Raw genomic sequence first — 18,224 nt, forward strand, 5'->3', positions numbered from 1 at the left:
GGGCCAGCCACAGGGCAGAGAGTCCGAGGCCTTCTCCTGAGAAGACCCTCAGAAGAGCCCTGCTGGGTCAGGCCAGGGAGGGTCCCTCCAGTCCAGCCTCCCTTCTCACCCAGGGGCCAGCCAGTTCCTCTGCAGGGCCAGCCACAGGCAGAGAGGCCGAGGCCTTCCCCTGAGAAGACCCTCAGAAGAGCCCTGCTGGGTCAGGCCAGGGAGGGTCCCTCCAGTCCAGCCTCCCTTCTCACCCAGGGGCCAGCCAGTTCCTCTGCAGGGCCAGCCACAGGCAGAGAGGCCGAGGCCTTCCCCTGAGAAGACCCTCAGGAGAGCCCTGCTGGGTCAGGCCAGGGAGGGTCCCTCCAGTCCAGCCTCCCTTCTCACCCAGGGGCCAGCCAGTTCCTCTGCAGGGCCAGCCACAGGCAGAGAGGCCGAGGCCTTCCCCTGAGAAGACCCTCAGGAGAGCCCTGCTGGGTCAGGCCAGGGAGGGTGTCTCCAGTCCAGCCTCCCGTCTCACCCAGGGGCCAGCCAGTTCCTCTGCAGGGCCAGCCACAGGGCAGAGAGGCCGAGGCCTTCCCCTGAGAAAACCCTCAGAAGAGCCCTGCTTGGTCAGGCCAGGGAGGGTCCCTCCAGTCCAGCCTCCCGTCTCACCCAGGGGCCAGCCAGTTCCTCTGCAGGGCCAGCCACAGGGCAGGGAGGCCGAGGCCTTCCCCTGAGAAGACGCTCAGAAGAGCCCTGCTGGGTCAGACCAGGGAGGGTCCATCCAGTCCAGCCTCCCATCTCACCCGGGGGCCAGCCAGTTCCTCTGCAGGGCCAGCCACAGGGCAGGGAGGCCAAGGCCTTCCCCTGAGAAGACGCTCAGAAGAGCCCTGCTGGGTCAGACCAGGGAGGGTCCATCCAGTCCAGCCTCCCGTCTCACCCAGGGGCCAGCCAGTTCCTCCGCAGGGCCAGCCACAGGGCAGAGAGGCCGAGGCCTTCCCCTGAGAAGACCCTCAGAAGAGCCCTGCTGGGTCAGACCAGGGAGGGTCCCTCCAGTCCAGCCTCCGTCTCACCCACGGGCCAGCCAGTTCCTCTGCAGGGCCAGCCACAGGGCAGAGAGGCCGAGGCCTTCCCCTGAGAAGACCCTCAGAAGAGCCCTGCTGAGTCAGGCCAGGGAGGGTCCATCCAGTCCAGCCTCCCGTCTCACCCAGGGGCCAGCCAGCTCCTCTGCAGGGCCAGCCACAGGGCAGAGAGGCCGAGGCCTTCCCCTGAGAAGACCCTCAGAAGAGCCCTGCTGGGTCAGGCCAGGGAGGGTCCCTCCAGTCCAGCCTCCCGTCTCACCCAGGGGCCAGCCAGTTCCTCTGCAGGGCCAGCCACAGGGCAGAGAGGCCGAGGCCTTCCCCTGAGAAGACCCTCAGAAGAGCCCTGCTGGGTCAGGCCAGGGAGGGTCCCTCCAGTCCAGCCTCCCGTCTCAGCCAGGGGCCAGCCAGTTCCTCTGCAGGGCCAGCCACAGGGCAGAGAGGCCGAGGCCTTCCCCTGAGAAGACGCTCAGAAGAGCCCTGCTGGGTCAGACCAGGGAGGGCCCCTCCAGTCCAGCCTCCCGTCTCACCCAGGGGCCAGCCAGTTCCTCTGCAGGGCCAGCCACAGGGCAGAGAGGCCGAGGCCTTCCCCTGAGAAGACCCTCATGAGAGCCCTGCTGGATCAGGCCAGGGAGGGACCCTCCAGTCCTGCCTCCCGTCTCACCCAGGGGCCAGCCAGTTCCTCCAGACCAGCCTTTTCAACTTTTTTCGCCATTGAGAAACCACTGAAATATTTTTCAGGCTTAGAGAAACCCCAGAAGTGGTGTAATCGTGCTGAATATATGCTAGGGGTGCACATGTCCACCCAGGGTCTCTCCAGGCCCTTAACCCTAACCCATCACTGGCCATTCTGGAAGGTAAAGGAATTGGGCACATATATGGTCATATCACCCAATACATTTGTAACAATTTCTATATAAGACACGTGTGTCTGTGTATTAACCCTCACCCCTCCCAGAGCTGGTTGAGAAACCCTGGCCAACAATAGGGCAGAGAGGCCAAGGCCTTCCCCAAACATTGCCTCTTGGCTCTGGGATTGAGACGTCTCGTGCCTCTGAACATGGAGGTATCCCTCTGTTGCAATGGCTAGTAAAGGTAAAGGTATCCCCTGTGCAAGCACCGAGTCATGTCTGACCCTTGGGGTGACGCCCTCTAGCGTTTTCATGGCAGACTCAATACGGGGTGGTTTGCAAGTGCCTTCCCCAGTCATTACCGTTTACCCCCCCAGCAAGCTGGGTACTCATTTTGCCGACCAAAGAAGGATGGAAGGCTGAGTCAACCTTGAGCCGGCTGCTGGGGTCGAACTCCCAGCCTTATGGGCAAAGCTTTCAGACGGCTGCCTTACCACTCTGCGCCACAAGAGGCTCTGCAATGGCTAGTGGGGTTGGGCAAACCCTAATGGCCAGGCGTCATTAATAGATTTACTCTCCTTAACTCTATCTAATCCCCTTTTAAAGCTCTTTAGCCCTGTGGCCATCCCTACATCCTCTGCCAGCAAATGCCCCCTTTTAATCGCTCTCTGTGTCAAGCGGCATTTCTTTTTGTTTGACCTGAACCTCCTGCCCATCCGCCTCATAGGGAGCTCTGGAGAAGAGAAAAACGATCAGCTCTCTCCAGCCCAGGCATACTTTTATAAACCTCTGCCATGCCCCCCGCCCTCCAGTTGCTTCTTTTCTAAACTATACGGGTGGGCGGGCATCGGCCTCCCCTCTACTTCCAGGGTACAAATCTTGCCATCTCTGCCCGGGCTGCCTAGTTACACTCACACTGGGACCAATGGGAGGGGGGGTCTGGTTGCCAATTTTATGGAGGAGCTGTGATGGTTGATAGTGGTATTTTAATATTGTTATAATCTTTATAGGCTTTATTTCAAATCCTGATCTTATTAGCCATCCCGAGACACTGAGGGGCAGGAGACAAATAATAAGGTCTCTTCCGCGTTTCTTCATAGGAAAAGTGCTCCGTTATCTCACTTGCCTTCCTTGTTGCAGCTCTGAAATTTCTCTTTTTGCATTACAGTGACCAGAATGGAAGGCAGTATTCCAAATGAGGTTGCACCATAGATCTAGACAGGGGCATAACAATATTGGCCATTTTATTCACAATTCTTTTTAACACGGAGTTTGCCGTTTTTACAGGCCATTGGTCCATCAAGGGGAGCTGGTCTCCGGTGGAGGTCTCTCACATCACCGATTTCCTCAGCCTCTAGCCTGGAGACTCCAGGGATTGAACTAGGCAGGCAGATGCTGTCCCACTGAGCCTTGGGTGGCTACTTCAGGCTGCTACTTCAGGCTGCGCTGGGAGAAGATGACCACGGTAGCACTGTGACTTAATCTCTTTTGCACAGCAGCAGTAAAACTGAGGTGTGAGGTGTTGATTGCAGAATTCTGTCCCGACCCCCCCCCCAGCCTCTCAACTTTTGAAAGCCAAGTGGCTAGACCTCATGGATTTCAACACTATGTTTGGAAAACCTGGGAGTGACTTAGTGACTTGGGCTGAAATCTCAAGAGTCAGAGAAGGCTGACTGGCAGTCTTCAAGCAAAGGTTGGATACACACTTTTCTTGGATGCTTTAGGATGCTCTGGGCTGATCCTGCGTTGAGCAGGGGGTTGGACTAGATGGCCTGTGTGGCCCCTTCCCCACTCTAGGATTCTATGATTCTATGAACAAGATGATCGAGGGGTAAGGGTGCAAGTGACCGTCCCCAATTGTATTGGTCTGTTTGTGTGTCATAGTCATGCCTTATGTTCCGTTTTGCAATATACCCCATAGGGTTTGGCTTCTCTTGGTGGACCAGCTAATTTGGACACAGGCTCCCAGGTAGGTTGTACCAGGAAGGTTCTGCTGGTTGCCCCAAAACCATCCCTTATACCTCAAGTGTGCTCCCCTGGATGGGGTGCAGTTACAAGTAGTTACACTCTGCCAGGAACCTGGGTGTGATCTTCGACACCTCCTCTCCAGGGAGGAACAGATCACAAGAGTACAGCTAGTGTTCTTCCCCTAGAGCCAAGCCAAGCTACTAGTACCCTACCTGGCTCAGGTTCTGAGAAATATTGGATTAAAATTATATTAAATGTGAGGGACTCAGCAATTATTGTAAAAGTAGCCAAGTTCTTGATGCAATTTTAAATGAAAATCTTTTTACAATGGAATGAATGTACATATGGAATTATTTGAATTTTTCATTTTACGCTTTGCAATTTTATGCCAATAAAGGTATTCTGATTCAGGTTCTGGTAATCACCTTCAAGGCCATATATAGTCTGAGGGACTGCCTCTCTACATTAAGGGGACCCAATTTAAAAAATGGTAAAGCGGAACATGGGGGAGGGAGGCGGGGGCGGGCCTCTGCCCCCCCCCCCCCGGGTCCCGCGTTACCATATTTAAAATCTTGGCTGGGCCTACCTGGACTGACGCATCCAGCATGCAGGGAAGGCCGGGCACATGCGCTCCAGTCCAGCGCTGCTCCCCTCGCCTCAAGAGGAAGGGCTGGACAGAAGCGTGGCTAGAGCAGAGGCCTTGGGAAGGGGGGCCTGTAAGCAGCAGGCCCCGGCACCCCATCACAGAGACGAAGACGTCACGGTGCACCAGATCTGCGATAGAAGTTGGCCAGGGGTGTGTGTGTTGTGTGTGTGTGAAGGCCATAGTCATAGAACTGGAAGGGACCTCCTGGGTCATCTAGTCCAACCCCCTGCACTATGCAGGACACTCGCAGTCCTCTCGCTCATCCACTGTCACTTGCCACCCCCTTGAGCCTTCACAGAATCAGCCTCTCCGTCCAATGGATCTCTAGCCTCTCTTTAGAAATCTCCAAAGATGGAGAACCCACCACCTCCCGAGGAAGCCTGTTCCACTGAGAAACCGCTCTGACTGTCAGGAACTTCTCCCGGATGTTTAGACGGAACTTCTTTTGAATTAATTTCATCCCATTCATTCTGGTCCGTTCCTCTGGGGCAAGAGAGAACAACTCTGCTCCATCCTTTATATGGCACCCTTTTCAATACTTGAAGATTGTTATCAGATCCCCTCTTGGTCGTCTCCTCTTCAGGCTAAACAGACCAAGCTCCCCCAACCTTTCTTCATACATCTTGGTCTCCAAACCCCTCCCCATCTTTGTTGCCCTCCCCTGGACACGCTCCAGTTTTACATCCCTCTTCAACTGGGGTGCCCAAAACTGAACACGGTACTTGAAGTGAGGCCAAACCAGAGCAGAGTATCAAAAGCTTTATTGAAATTGAGGTAAACTATATCCACAGCATTCCCCTGATCCAGCACGGTAGTAACTTCCTAAAAAAAGATAAGGTTAGTCTGACAGGACTTGTTCTTAAGAAATCCAGGCTAACTCTTAGTAATTACAGCCATCTGCTCTAGCTGCTCAAAGACTGTTCGATTTGTTCTAAACATTTGCCAGCTATAAGCAGTAAGTATGTAACATAGCCATATGACCTCTTGCTCCCCCATCCTGAATATTTTGCTGTGTGCCCAGGGGACCTCAAAGCCTGCAGATGTAAAGCAGCCAGAGTTTTCCCTTTCTGCACAACTAAGTATTTTCTCACCCCAGTCATGCGTGCAGAATCAAAGTAGCAGGATTAAGTAGACAGTAATTTCCATGGGGGTGAGGGAATGGAGAAGGTTGTGGAATTTTTATTTCTGTAAGATCGGTGTCCCATCCTTCCACCTAAAAGCATACAAGGGGCCTACAAGGAGAATGCCAGACCCTGAGTCCATTAACACAATTAAATGAAAAGAAACTGTTTCTCTATACAAAGCACATCTGTGCAAATGTGCAGAGTCCATATAAGGAGCACGTGGTGCAGAATAGTCCTTCCCCTTCAAAAGAAAAAACTCCGGTGTGAAAAACAGGTGTTCTTTCGCTTTCAGATGCTTTACACACAGCCCTCTGTTCCCAGCACAACCATCTTAAAAAGACCAGAGTTCTCACCTCAAACCGGGTGTCAGTGTGGGTGGGGTGCAAACTGAAAAAGCCACAGCAAGTCTTTAGCCCCCCCCCACACACACACACACACACACACAGCTGAGAAGGGGGAATCCTTGGGCTCGGTTTCTCTGAAACCAAATCTCTTGTCTAACTTGTTGCCATCCCCCTCCCCCCACCCTGACCACATTTAATACAGGTTGGGTTGTTGCAAGATCTCCCACCCACCCACCCACCGTCTGTTGTCTGCACCCTCAGCAGCTCTGAGGAAGAGAAACACGGAGGCTTAAATGGCAGAAGGTCCCTTCCCCCCCTCCTTCCTTCTCCTCCCCCCACAGGAAATCCTCTCTGAGCCTTTTCCAGGATAGAGGTGCTCTTCCCTCTCCGACAGGCCTGTGGGTGCAGGATGGGCCACGGAAGGGCCCTTGGCTCATTCTGCATTTACTTCGTTTTTTCTGTTGTGGATCCTGCTGAATTCAGATTGGTTCGAACTTGGGTCTTCCTCTATCCCCCCCCCCCACATCCATTGAAACAAAAAGTGTTCTGCACTTGATTGGGGAAGCTTAGAATGTGGGGGGGAGGGAGAGACAAGCGCAGCAGGACACTCTCTTCTTGAACTGGGAGTGGGGGAGAGAGGTTGGAGACAGCAGAGGAGGGGGAATAAATCCAAGAGGCAAATCTCTGCTGAGAGAAGTTAGGGCTTCTGGAGTGCAGTCACTTTAAGGGGAGCCTTGCAACCGGGATCAGGAAAACTTTGAACTGACTCCCTGGCTGATCAGAGAAGACGCCTTTGCTCCCAGGCACCGGAGCAGTGAGTTAATTCACAAAAAGCAGAGAGCTGCACATTTACTCATGGTAGTTTTTGAAATGTTGAGGCTTATATCCACTCCAGGATATCACGGGGGAAAGGCTGGATCACCCAGGATCAATCATGCATGTGGCAGGGGGAAGTTTTAAAGTGCCCAAAATCAAAGTGCAAATCGAATTCAGTGTAGACTGCAGGGATTCATTCAAACTAGGACAGGGTAAAAAGCCCCATGCAGACGACACCCTTGTCTTGGAAAAATCTGGATTGGGACTTTGTTTGATCAGGTCACCACTGATGAGACCCTATTGGCAATGTCAGGGGAAGGTTGCAAACATTTGGGGTTAAGGATGCCAGTCTCCAAGTGGGACCTGGGGATCCCCCAGAATTACAGATCATCTCAAGACTACAGAAATCTATTCCTCTGGAAGGGTTACCAGGTTCCTGTCAGGATCAGTCCCTGCTCTCTGCCATGTTTGAGTTCAGTGCTTAACAACAAGCACTTGTTGTTGTTAAGGCTTGTTGTTGTTGTTGTTGTCCCCCCTGGCAAGGGATGGTGGGGGTAGGGCTGCCAGATCCGGTTTGGGAAACTCCTAGAGATTTGGGGATGGGACCTGGAGAGGCATAAGGGACTATTGTTCTGAGAGGGCTGAGTTCAAATCTTCCAGCTCTAGCATGAAGCTTGCTTTCCCTGGGCCTCATCTACCTCACCGGGCTGTTGTGATGATAAGATGGGATGGGAGAGCCATGCAACCATAGCCTGAGGTAGTTATTTGCAAAGCCTTTAAGTCACTTCCTTTGGCTTGGAGGAAAAACTAGAGAAGCTTTGGTCCAAAGCTTTTCAGGAAAAGTAAGTTTTGGAGAGCAAGTGTGCGTCATTCTGGGAGGAGATGTTGAGGACAAAGGCCAGCAGGGAAGAAACAGGGTTGCATCTGAGGCTGCATCTTACACACTCACAACTTAGCCAGCCTCGCAGGATTGTTGTGAGTGTAAAATGAGGAATGGAAAAAACATATGCGGTGAAAGGGTGGGGTAAAGATGTCCTTGATGGAAACAGAAGCAGCTCCAAGATCCCAGATGTGGCAAAGCCCCTTGCTGGAGGGGGCACGGAGGCAGCCTTGTAGGGATGCCAACCTCCTGGTGGGACCCTGGAATTACAGCTCCTCTCCAGACTGCAAAGATGGGAAGGTGGGCTTGGTGCGATTGTACCCCACCAAGGTCCCTGTTCTCCCCAGGCTCCATCCCCAAATCTCCAGAAATTTCCCAGTCGGCATCTGGCAACCCTCCCTCCCAACCCCCTATGGAAGGCTTTGTCAATCAGGGTTCCATGATATATATAACATTTATTCAACATTCATTGGATGATATGCCCATATATCCACACGGCCACTGATGGGCCTGGAGGGGTGGGAATGGGGGAGGCAGGTGGGCACGTCCACAGCGCTGCTTCCCAACCATATTCTGCCCCACCGTGCTACTGAAGAACATTCCAGAAAAATTGAGAAAGGCAGCCCTAGGGTGGCCAGGAAGGACCCAACAACCCAGAAGGCAGGTCCTATAAACCCCACTTAGGGTAAGGAGAGGGTTGCAGGCCATGGGACCAAGTAACGCCAAGCAGGGACCAGGGATCCGAAATTACATCTGAGCCCCAGCCCCAGGCGGCGCGCTTACCCACCCTGGCAGGAATGCAACTTACTATCGCGCCTCAGGCCAGGAATTTGGGGGTGAACATTGATGCCTCCCTGACTATGGAGGCTCAGGTCAAGAGAGTAGCGGGTCAGGCGTTTTTCTATCTCCACCAGGCCCGACTGCTAGCGCCCTACCTGTCCCCTGACCACTAGGCTACAGTGATCCATGCGACAGTCACCTCCAGAATAGATTTCTGTAACTCGCTCTACGCCGACCTACCCTTGTCTCTGATCTGGAAACTCCAGCTAGTGCAAAACGCAGCTGCTCAGGTCCTCACTGGCACATATTGGAGGACCCATATCCAGCCGGTGCGGAGGCAGCTGCATTGGTTGCCAATTGCTGCCCGGATCAGGTTCAAGGTTCTGTTTTTGACCTTTAAGGCTATACGCGGGTTGGGACCCACATACCTGAGGGACCGCCTACCGCCCTATATCCCCCACAAGGCTATACGCTTAGCGGGGGAGAATCTCCTAATTGTTCCCGGCCCTAGAGAAGCGCGCCTGGCCTCGACCAGGGCCAGGGCCTTTTCGGTCCTGGCCCCCACCTGGTGGAATGAGCTCCCGGGAGAGCTGCGGGCCCTGCGGGATTTACCAGCTTTCTGCAGGGCCTGCAAGACGGAGCTCTTCCGCCAGGTTTTTGGTTGAGGCCGGGGTCAGTGAATGAGTGCCAGCATTCCCCCCCCCCTTCCCCCCAGACCTAGTAAGTTAGATCTGCTCCCCACCCTCCCTGCCGCTCTGATACCAGGGATGGGAGTAAGGAGAGCTCCCGCCATGTTGGGATTGTTTTAAAGTCTTTTAATGGGTATTTTAATGGGGATTAGGACTGTTGTGACCCGCCACGAGCCTATGGCGAGTGGCGGCAAATAAATCTAAATAATAATAATAATAATAATAATAATAATAATAATTCAGGGCCTAGCTCCACTGGAGGAAAAGGTTGGTTAGGAGTATGTAAGGCCTTAAACCCTGCTGAGGTCCCTTCCCTTACCAAATCTTGCCCTCCAGAGGCTACACCTACCCCCCCCACACACACACACACACAAATATCCAGGGTTTTCAAAGCAGAAGATAGTAACCCTAAATTGTTAGCATAATCTTGTGTGCAAAGGTGTTAACAAAATATCCTTCAAAAATAAATGTTGAAAGCTTGAATTTCCCCCACACTCTGAATTTCACGTGCAATTTCCTTTTCCTTAACTGCTGGGTGACCTTTCTCCGACTGCCTGAGGTATGCAGCCCTGATGCCTTGACTCATGCTCTTCTTGTAAGAAGAAAACTTTTGACTCCAGCCAGGATGACACAACTCTCCTGTCTGTTGGGTCTTACCTGTGGGATACAGCTTCCTCTTCAGGTTATGACTTCCTTTGCTGAATCATTAGAGCTGCTGAACGGCCAACTTCCCACTGGCAGGGCTGGGGGGTTTCCTCCTGGCCAGTTGCCAGATGAGATTTGTCATATAATGAAGGGAACAGAAGAGAAGCTGGAGCATAATTCAGGGCAAAGAAATTTGCTGCACTGTGCCTTTAAGACTGCCATGGCTCCCGCATTGCACCTGATCTTAACTTTCCTTTTCAGCCCTGGCTTCTTTGTACTTCACAAACTGCTTCTTCAAATGCTGCAGCTGTTTCTTCTGTGTGCTGCCCTAGCCGGGCACATGCAGGGTTAGTGCAAGGGCAAGCACGGTTACCGAGTTGAGCAAGTTCAAAGCGTGTACCAGAGAGTAGTCAAAAGTCCAGTCCGGGTCTTATCAGGAATTGTTAGCTGACGAAGTCCAAAGGAGAACCAAAAGAGTTGTCGTTTATCTTTACCAAGGTCAAGCTGGGAATCAGTCAAACAGAGCTTCGCCGAAGCTTCGGGGAGCAGGAAACCAGTCAAGGCAACGGGTGGACATGTGCACAAAGTTGCAGCCACACTGGGAAGCACCTTGGCTGTGCTTAAGAACAAGCTGAGCTGTCACACCAAGTGGCTGCACCTGGCACTCAGCCTTCCTCCGATGAATGAGCCCCACCTGAGCCCAACCTGGCCTGTTGCTGTAGTCTAAGCCGAGCCCTTTGCCTGCGTGTTGCCAACGTTGTCCTCCTGCATTCCCTCCTGCGCTCTGGAGATGAGTCTGGGCTGTCCAGGGGTGTTGCTGCAGGTGGAGGTAATGCTGGTGCAGAGGGCATGGTGCTTGTCCGGCTGGGACCTGGTTGTGGCTCCCTATCGGGACTTGCCTCTCTAAGCAGCACCCTGCTGCTTTGCTCCAGCTCCTCCACGTCTTCCTCCGAGGGAGCTGGCAGAATGAGCTCAGGCAGTGGTGCAGAGGCACCCTCTGGAGACGGGGCCATGACACCCTGCTTCCCTTTTACACATGATATAAAGAGGAAAGGAACCCCTCTCCATTAAAAAAAAAACAGCTGGTTTTGCTGTTATTTTCTTAGTAAGAACAGAGATTTTTTTCTTTCTTTTTTGTAAAGCTCATATTTGCTACTGAATTTTGTAAAGCTCATATTTGCTACCGGCCCTCTCAATTCCTGGCAAATAGATGGGGAAGAAATGGAGATAGTGACAGATTTTATTTTCCTGGGCTCCAAGATCACTGCAGATGGGGAATGCAGGAAAGAAATTAAAAGATGCTTGCTCCTGGGGAGGAAAGCTATGGCAAATCTAGACAGCATCCTAAAAAGCAGAGACATCACCCTGCCAACAAAAGTGCGTTTAGTCAAGGCTATGGTCTTCCCAGTTGCCATGTATGGCTGCGAAAGTTGGACCATAAGGAAGGCCGAGCGTCAAAGAATTGAGGTTTTTGAACTCTGGTGCTGGAGAAGACTCTTGCGAGTCCCTTGGACTGCAAGGCGAACAAACCGGTCAGTCCTAGAGGAGATCAGCCCTGACTGCTCCTTAGAAGGCCAGATCCTGAAGATGAAACTCAAATACTTTGGCCACTTCACGAGAAGGAAGGACTCCCTGGAGAAGAGCCTAATGCTGGGAGCGATTGAGGGCAAAAGAAGAACGGGACCACAGAGAATGAGGTGGCTGGATGGAGTCACTGAAGCAGTCGGTGCAAACTTAAATGGACTCCGGGGAATGGTAGATGACAGGAAGGCCTGGAGGATCATTGTCCATGGGGTCACGATGGGTCGGACACGACTTCGCACATAACAACAACAAGCCTGTTTGCAAATGACTTTCCTTTTCTCGTTCAGTTTTTCTTCCAAAAGGGCCCCTCGCTTAGGTTGCAAGGCTGAAAAGCTCTTGGTTCAGCCGGAAGCTGCTGCAAGCAGCTGAGAAGGGGGGGTGTGGGGGAGGTACATTATGCACAGGCTGAGCACACCTGGGCCTGAGGGAGTTCCTGGTACAGAGCAGGAAGTGGGGGTGGGGAGGGGGGAGCAATCTCTCTCCCTTCTCACTGCGGGAGATGCTGGCTCTCTGTGACTCCAGCTGAGGGTGTGCCCTCACACCCAGAAACTAGGAGTCTGTGGCAAGCAGGGATCGCTTCAGCTGTGCATTTGTGTGGTAAATCATGCCCCAACACACTAAGGGAAGAAATGCCAGACACCCCAGTTTGGCCTGGACTGTGCCCCCAAAGGGATTGAGCGAGACCATGCTTTCCATGAAGGGAAGGGAAGGGAAGAGGGGAACTAGGGGGCAGAAGAGAGATTTCCTTGCCCCCTCTTTTTCTATAATGTCCGGGGGGTTGGCTTTTTCACTGCTTCTTTCCCATTTTAATGTCTTGTCATTCAGAGAGGCAGGAGGGCTTTTTGCCAAAGAAACAAACTGTTCTGTTTATGCAGTCTAGAGCATAACAGGCTGTAATCGGGATGCCAGCCTCCAGGTGGGACCAGGAGATCTCCCAGAATTATAGCTCATCTTCAGACTACAGAGATCAGTTCTGTACCGTATTGGCTGTCGGGCTGTTAAGGGTTAATTGAGCAGGGGTGTTCCCTCACTTTGGTGGGAAATGCATATGGAAATAGTGCCAGTTGCTACAGAGTGTTGTTGTGTGAGTTATTAAAGGTTCCTGCATTATCGACCTCGGCTGTGCCTTGTTCTTGGTATACACTTAAGGAGAAGAAGAGTTGGTTCTTATATGCTGTTTTTCTCTACCCAAAGGAGGCTCAAAGGCTGCTCAAGGACCGAGTGTTTGATTATTTGTTCCAAAATTTTGCCAGCTACAGATGTCAAGCTGGTGGGTTGATAATTACCCGGATCCTCCTTTTCCCCTTTCTTGAAGATGGGGACAACATTTGCCGCCTCCAATCGTCTGGCACCTCACCTGTTCTCCAAGAAGTGTCAAAAATAATGGACAGAGGTTCAGAGATGACATCTGCAAGTTCTTTTAATACCCTTGAATGCAGTTCATCTGGCCCAAAAGACTTTGTTTCATTTAAAGAAATTAGGTGTTTGTGGACCGTTCCAACAGTGATCCTAGGCCACCATCCCGTCCCCCGTGTTGTGTTACGTTTTTGCCACATTGATCACTATTTCCCTCACAAGAGAAGACGGAGGAGAAATAGGAGTTAAGCAGTTCATCCCTCTCTTCATCATCTGTTCTAATTTCACTTTCTTGTCCTCGTAGTGGTCCTATGGTGTCCCTATTCTTTTTCTTGCTTGAAATGTAACTAAAGAAGCCTTTTTTGTTATGTTTAGCCTAAGCTCATATTGAGCTTTAGCTTTTCTAACACTCCCCCTATAATTATTGATTATTTGTTTCTACTCATCCTTGGTAATAAGGCCTTCCTTCAATTTCCTAAATTACTTTTTTAAATTCCTCAAATAATTTGACAACTGTTTATGAAGCTACCTTGGCTTCCTTAAACTCTTTCCATCTTTCCTTCTCAAGCGAATTGTTTGTGATTGAGCCTTTAGTATTTCACTTTTAAGAAACTCCCAGCCCTCTTGGACTCCCAACTCTTTAAGTCTTTCTGACCACGGGACTTTACGCAACATATCTTTAAGTCTGTGAAAATCAGCTTTCCTGAAGTCCAGTCTATACTAAGGTGACCAGATAGTAACATTGGTAAAGCGGGACACCATTGACTGGGGGGGTTCTGGATTAAAAATTTGGTCTATACGGAGCAACAAATTTTTCATAGAACGCATAGAATGCAAAAATAGTATTGTAATATATATATACTAGTAAAAAAGCCCATTGTATGTCTTAAATACAATGGGCGCTAGCAGCGGTGCCGCTGGGGCCAGATCACTCACCGGGAGCCTGGCGTCGAGCTGGGGCTGCTGCAGGTCGGTGAGGAGCCGGTAGGTGTTCTGGCCCCGGCTGCCGGGCGGCTCCCAGGGTTCATGTGGCAGCGGCGGCCTCTGGGGGTGATTCCCGCCGGGCGGCTCCCAGGCCTTGGGCGGCGGCGGCGGGTTCTGCAGCGGGCTGAGGCGTCGGGTGGCGCTTCGCGGCTCTGGCGGTGGCGCGGCTGGCACTGGGCCAGCGTGGCAACTGAAAGCGGCGGCCGGTGGGCGGCAGGCGAGTGTGTCAGCGGGCGGCAAGGCGGCCCGCTGGCGAGAGGAGGAGGCGCAGCTCCTGCCGGAGATGCGTCCAGCTCGGCGGCAAGTGGGGAAATGGTGGATGTGGGCGGCGACTCCAGGGCGGGCCAAGTGGCCAATAGGGAGGCGCACTCCCAATTGGCCACTTGGCCCTCGAGTGGCACTCGGAGTTTTTATCCCGGACTGGTCCCGCCCTAACTCCTCCCCACAACCTCTTACTCTTTTATATAGTCCGTGGCGCCCGCGGCGGTGTACAGATATAGATATATATATATATATATATTAGTTACCAAAAGAAAGGGTCAAGCCATGTAATGGGTGTCACACAGGAAAGGACATCTTCACAACTGTAGTTTCCCCGCCCCCCCCTTTGCTCCCTCCAAATAAATTGGGATAGCAGTTTCCTTTGCCACATAGTGCAGCTTCAGACTTATCCTTCTCTCTGTCTGAAGAAGTGTGCGTGAACACGAAAGCTTATCCCCAGAATGAAACTTTGTTGGCCTTAAAGGTGTTCCTGGACTCAAACTTTGTCCTATTGCTTCAGACCAACATGTCTTTTGCAGCCTCAGTTTTCCCATCTGTAAAATGGGAATATAAGAGACCCACTGAGCTTGACATGTCATGAAAACTAAAGTCCTGGTTCTCTCCTGCACCCACCCTCTGTGTTCCTCAGGCTGACTGTGTGTGTGTGTGTGTGTGTGTGAGGGTTTGTTGGGGTGTGACTACAATCCTTTAGAAGGAAGGGGGGCTTTCTTCGGCGGTGGTGGGGAACCATATTGCGGCCTGCCCCTTGGAGATCTTCTGGCATGTCTCCAGCTGAGCCAAGAAGAGAGCCCAAAGAGGGAAGCAGCTCTTTGCCTTCTCTCTGTGGCAAAGGCTTGTGTGAGCATGGGTGGGTGACTGCGAGGTGTGCAGGGTGGGTGGTGCAAGAACACTCTGTTGACGCTACGATGGGTGTGCGGGGGCACACGACAGACATTCCTTCCCCCTGCCCATGTGCTTCACAGTCAGATCCTCTGCATCCCCAGGCACTTCATCAGGACTCAGGTTCCGTGCAGGGCCTTCCTTTGCTGCATCAGCCCAAGGTCCAGCTAGAAGAAGAAGGAGAAGAAGAAGAAGAAGAAGAAGAGGTGGTTCTTAGATGCCGCTTTTCCCTACCCGAAGGAGGCTCAAAGCAGTTTACAGTCGCCTTCCCATTCCTCTCCCCACAACAGACCACCTGTGGGGTGGGTGAGGCTGAGAGAGCCCTGATATCACTGCCCGGTCAGAACAGCTTTATCAGTGCTGTGGGGAGCCCAAGGTCACCCAGCTGGCTGCATGTGGGGGAGCGCAGGATCGAACCCGGCATGCCAGATTAGAAGTCTGCACTCCTAACCACTACATCAAACTGGCTCCCTAGGTCAGCATCCTTTCCCAAAGAGCACCCAGACCCCAAAAGCTCACATCCAAGGCAGGAAAACTGTCACTTTGTGCTTGCTGCAGGCATTTGGTTCTCAGGGGTACACTGCCTTTAGACATGGAGGTTCCGCTGAGCTTTTGGTTCCCGTGATGAGAACTTGTTGAGAGAGGCTTATCCCAGAAAAATCCCCTTTGAAAGCATCGTGACATTGTATCCCTGCTCGGCTCTGGAACGCATGAAAAGGAGAGTGCATCTGTTCATGCGCAGAGTGCCTTTCCCTTCCAAACCCATGAGATGAAGAGGGAAACTGCAAGGACTCCTGGGGGCCCCCTGGCTTTCTCCTCCCCCACTACCCCCTCCTTCCCTTTCCTGAAAGACCCCACAGCTTCTCCCCTTCCCCCGCTCCTTTCTCCAGTGGCCAACTGCTGGAGGGGATCTCCTGGAATCACGGCCTCCCAGATTCAGAGATGGATTCTTCAGTTAGAGGTGCCAGATTGGGAAGGGAAGCAATCTCAAGAGGGTATAAGGGCCATCCTGCAAAGCAGGCCTTTGCTCCACGGGAACTGGTCTCTGCCATCTGGAGATGAGCTTAATTCCGGGGACCCCCAGGACGCCCCTGGAGGCTGGCATCCCTAGTTCGAGTTCTTTCAGGTTGGTAGAAAGGTATGTCTTGCCGATCCCCAGCTCCAGTCGCTGGATTTAAGCATCCGAAGATATAAGGACATAAAAACAAGAGGCAGACTATTGTTCTTATTCCTGTATCACATTTCTGTCCTGTCCTTGGCCAACCGAAACCCAAGTGCCCGGACTCCGCTGGGAGAATATAGAAGAGATTTCAGGCTTGCTTCAGTTCTCTTGCTGGGCTGCAATTCTCAGGCCTCCCTCCCAGAAACAGCAAATGCTGGCAGGGGCTCATGGGAATTGTAGTCCATGGACATCTGGAGGGCTGCAATTTGACTACCCCTGGTCCACAGGCACACTGATGGTTCCTCACAGAGAAGGAAAGCGGCTCGTGTGCCCTTCTGGAGGCTCAGTGTGATGTATGCCTTTGCATGTCCCCCTGTGTGCAGATGTGGTCTGGAATGTGCAATAGAGAAAGAATTTGTCAGTGCTGTCTAAGGGTACATGTGTTTACGGGCAAGCTTTTAAGATTTCCCGTGTGTGGCTCCGTCATCAACCAAAAGGGAGGCTGCAAACAAGTCAGGAGGAGACGGAGGCTGGGAAGGGCAGCCAGGAAGGGCTTGGGAAGGAGTCTTTGGTGTCAGATGTGCGGCTGGCAACCAAGATCAAGGCAATCCATGTCCGAGTATTCAGCATTGCTATGTCTGGGTGTGAAAGTTGGGCAATTAACAACGCGGACAGGAAGAAAGTTGATTCCTTTGCAGCAGGCTGTTGGAGGAACGTTTTGCAGAAACCATGAACTGCCAGAAAGACAAATACGTAAATGGGTTTTGGACCTAATGCAGCCTGAACTTTCCTTTTGTAGATAACTTGCCTCTTTAGTTCCCATTTCTGTTGAAATATTCCTGAAGACTTAGATTGAAATCAGTTGTATCCCGAAGTTGCTTGACTTTATTTCTTGTGAAGTTACTTAAGAGCCTTCTATGCCAATGTAATTAACTTGTCTGATAAGAAACCTTTGTTATACAAGCTTTATGTGTGCCTTGCATTCATACCATGGGAGGGTATTTCCTAGTGTGAAGTGCTTAAGTTTGAAAAAAGAGACAGAACTGGGCTCAATAGAATTATATATTAAAACTACTTTGGGGTTTTGTGGCTTAATTTTGTTTTTTTTTGCTATTTTTGAACTCCGAGAAGCTAAGATAACCCAACTAAAATGATCATGCTTTGGTCACATTATGAGAAGACAAGAGTCACTGGAAAAGACAATATTTCTAGGGGAGCTCAACGCCTCCTTAGGCAACCCATTCTCTGTTGAATTACTCTGAAAAAAAATTCCTGATATCTAGCCAGTACTGTTCTACATGTAGTTTAAACCGATTATTGTGGGTCCTGTCCTTTGCTGCCAACAGGAACCTTTCCCTGCCCTCCTCCAAGTGACAGACTTACTGTCCCCTTTCAACCTCCTCTTCTCCAGGCTGAGCATTCCCAAGTCCCTCAGCCTCTCCTCCTAGGGCTTGGTCCCCAGGCCCCGATCACCCTCAACGCTCTCCTCTGTACCCTCTCAGTTTTGCCCACATCCTCTTTGAAGCAAGGCTTCCAGAACTGCACACAATACTCCAGGTGTGGTCTGACCAATGTGGCATACAGTGGGACTATGACTTCTTGTGATTTCAATGTGATCCCTCTATGGATACACTGGAGAAAGATACATACTCTGTGCATGCCCAGAGGGACTCTTCTTTGCTCCTCTGTGCTGTTTCCCCCACGGCTGAAATGTTCCAGGGCTGGCCCCCGAGTAAAATAAATAGCGAAATGCTTCTCTGTGTGAAATACACAACACACAAAGTCAGCCATAACAGAAGAAGGGGAAAATCTCCCCTGGAGGAGCAGCTTAGTCACTGAGTACCACTTGGCTGCCTCCCCAAATTCCTCCAGGGGTCAAGGAGCAGGCCCTTCTCCCTCCCCACCCTTTCCTGCTCTTATGCAAACAACTCCCGAGGTGCCAAATGTGGACAGAAACATGCCCTTTGCCAGTCTGGGAAGGGAAACCCTCTCCTGAGCTGACCCTTCCAGGGCCCCACACAGCAGCCGCTGCCCATGCGCAGACAGGCCTCAAACAGACCCCTGTTTTCAGCCACCCCGACTGTTCTGGAGACGTCTATCTTCAGAACAGCCCTGGAAATCCGATACTTGTCTGTCATGGTGGCAGGTTTTAATCTATTAATGCTGCTCGTTTGATTTATTAATG

The sequence above is a fragment of the Paroedura picta genome, chromosome 4, assembly GCF_049243985.1.
Source record: "Paroedura picta isolate Pp20150507F chromosome 4, Ppicta_v3.0, whole genome shotgun sequence".
In the NCBI taxonomy this organism is placed as follows: domain Eukaryota; kingdom Metazoa; phylum Chordata; class Lepidosauria; order Squamata; family Gekkonidae; genus Paroedura; species Paroedura picta.